We start from the raw sequence: 3,466 nt of genomic DNA, 5'->3' as shown, positions 1-3,466 counted from the left end.
TCAGCCACTTCCTATCCCCCACCCCTTCCTGAAACGTAGACCCCTTCCTAATGTAAAACTCTTTCCTAATGCCTAATCCCAGCATCCGCCACCGCAAGGTACATACATTCTTGATGCCTAGCTCCTATTTTCTGCCAGCATAAACATCCTGACACAATACCATAAGGGCTAATTCACACTACACACAGCATGCACGAACGCGTTTTTTTGTGCATGCATTACCAATGCACGGAATTTGCATCCCAGTGTGTTATATCACGAATGCCGATGGCCTCAACAAGATTTAGCCCAGCGTGAAAATGCATGAATTGTGCGATACGATGTCCCTGGCCGTGTTACATTGCTGTACTGTGACTGGTAACATGAAAGTCTATGGACTTATTACAGATTAGGATCATCACTAATGGCCTGCTTCACTTTTTTATGGTAGAATGGCATTCTCTTAGGCCGGGGTCACACTTGGTAAAAGTGCAGGCGATTTCACACAATGCAAAATCGCACTGCAAAAATGTTGGTGATGTATTCTCTACCGGCCACAATTTCCAGAAGCATCTGCGATTCAGGTAATGATTGGCAATGGAATTTGCATGCCGCATGCTATAAAGCAGCGCATGTACTCAGTATTTAAAACACAGAAAATCGCATTGCAAATCGCGGAAGGCTAATAGAGATACTATGTTTGTTTTCACATGCGATTTTGCATTGTGGCAAAACGCATCTGTGTCTCCCAAGTGTTTCCCCTCCCATATTCAGTAGGAGACCTCAGGCAAGACTCTCAACACTGCTACTGCCTATAGAGCGAATCCCAGTGGCTGCAGCTCTGGCGCTTTGAGTTCGCCAGGAGAAAAGCGCAATATAAATGTTCTGTGTCATGTCTTGTCTACTGCAAAACAGACTTCCGTAGCAGCAGATTGTGACCATGGTCAACCCCCGTGTGTCCTGCTGTGTAAGCGGACAATATATATATAATCGCTTCAGGGCAGCAGAGTACCTGTTCAGTAGCAGTGTGAGTGAAGCAGCTGCCCTGGGACTGACATGCAGCAATTGAGTGAGAAGACAAATGAGACCCTAGACTGAGGACTGCAGCAGCTGACAAGAGGTTCCTACACTCAGGAGAACACCTATGGCTGCAAGTGTTAGAATGTGTGGAACCCAGGAATAGCAGGCACACACAGAACACTGTTAGGGAGGACAGTGAGCTTGTGGTAACAGAGGTAGAGGTCACTGTGAGGCTGAACAAGCACAGGAATGATGTGTGGAGGCCCCCGCACTCCCCCTCTTCAGTTTTTCTCCCAAAAACAACACAGAGATAGAGTTGTTCGTTTAGAAAGCAGTAACGTCAGGAAAGAGCTTTCTTACAGGATTGATTTTATTTTTTGATCAGGCAAGTTCTTATGCTGCACATGATAAATAGCAGAATAAATAGCAGCCCAAATGATCTTGTAAGACAACACCCAAATGTTTGCCAACATCCAGGGCCGGATTTGTACTTTTTACTGCCCAAGGCCCCTTTTTCACCAGCTGCCCCCAGACCGACAGCATCCTAAACTCCCCCCCCCCCCCCTCCCCATGGCAGGGATTAGACTGCAGGCTCCTCTGAGGACAGTTAGTGACATTATAGCAGGGATTAGATTGTAAGGGGCACATTCGGCGAGTGACAGGCAGCTCAGAGACAGATGTAAGTGTCCATTCGTTGCCCCTTAATGCTCAGAGTTTTAGATCTGGTTGTTGGTAACCGACAACCGCTATGCACAAACTCTGTGTAGCAGGACAAATGTTTGGTAGACTGACTGCTACTGCCACGCTCTGCCCACAGCCCGCCCCTTGCTTTCCTGGTGCCCTAGGCTTGGTGGCCTTGCCTGAAACCCGGCCATGCCAACATCCTACAGATTAAAGTGAGGCAAGACTTGCCAGCCCAGTGAGGAATCTCTACAACAGAGGCATGGAAAGGATTTTTTTTAACCTGTATTAGCAAGGCTTTCTTCTATTATTATTTTTTTTTATTATTATTATTTAGTATTTATATAGCGCCGACATATTACGCAGCGCTGTACAATGTATATATATATCTTGTCACTAACTGTCCCTCGAAGGAGCTCACAATCTAATCCCTACCATTGCCATATGTCTATATTATGTAGTGTAAGTACTGTAGTCTAGGGCCAATTTTTAGGGGGAGCCAATTAACTTATCTGTATGTTTTTGGAATGTGGGAGGAAACCGGAGTGCCCGGAGGAAACCCACGCATACACGGAGAGAACATACAAACTCTTTGCAGATAGTGCCCTGGCTGGGATTCAAACCAGGGACCCAGCGCTGCAAGGCGAGAGAGCTAACCACTACGCCACCATGCTGCCCAATGTACATTATTTATCTATCTATGTACATTATTCATCACTGCTAGGGATGATCAATACAATGCTAATAATTCTAAGTTATTACAAATTGTATGAAATGTATGTAGCTTAATGCATACATTTTAATCAACTCTAAATTATAAGCATCTCATGGACCAACCCTAGAGATGGTCTACAATATGCCAATAATTGCAGCTTGTATAAAAGAAGAATGTACCCAGCTTGGAATTTGGCCACCCAGACATACCTTATACCGATTGGGAATGTTCCAGCTCTATTCTGCATAGAATTTGCATCGAAAACACCCCCAAATTAAAGCGGAATATAACCCTGCATTTCAACTTTGCTCTAAAACATTATTTACAGCATAATATTACGCAAAAAGCATTTTTTTTTACTAGACCAGCATTGGAAGGGTTAAACACAGAGGTTTAAAGTTCTGTGGAGAGATATGCAGAAGTTCAGATTGTTACATTCTATTTAGTTAAATGTATCTATTGAGAAATGTTACACACTCTTTGGCTGTCCTCCAGCTCCTTCTCAGTCAGAGAGAGTGAGTCACATTCAACACTTAGATACATTTATGTAAACAAAATGTATCTATGTCAGCTTCGGATGCGTCTGCAGAAATCTCCAGGAACTTTAAAGCTCTGAGTAAACCCTTCCAATGCTGGTCTAGTAAAAAAAAAATGGTTTCATATAATATACTGTAAATAATGTTTTAGAGCAAAGTTGAAAAGCAGGGTTATATTCCGCTTTAAGTGACTGTTTTGTCCCCCCACTGCCCACAGGTGGCAGCATTAGTCACCCTTCTTTAAACGACAGCATTAGGAGGTCCCTTTGTTGACATCCCATTTCCTGGTAGCAGTATTAGATGGCCCATTTTTTACCCTCAATAAGTATGCAGCATGCTCAGCCTCACCTGTCCTGGGTGTTTGTGTAGATGCTTGGTGGCTCAGTGGCATGCTGCAACACAAGCAGGAGCCTGGATGCGTGACGTGGCATCATTTACAGACGTTCAAATGTGAACAACTGACCAGTGCAAAACGATCTACGCCACCCATTCCCCTCTGCACCAATCATCTGTCGCTTTTCTCTGCCCTCTTCCC

The sequence above is a fragment of the Hyperolius riggenbachi genome, chromosome 10 (genome assembly GCF_040937935.1).
Source record: "Hyperolius riggenbachi isolate aHypRig1 chromosome 10, aHypRig1.pri, whole genome shotgun sequence".
NCBI lineage: Eukaryota > Metazoa > Chordata > Amphibia > Anura > Hyperoliidae > Hyperolius > Hyperolius riggenbachi.
Note: the sequence above shows the minus strand (reverse complement) of the source record.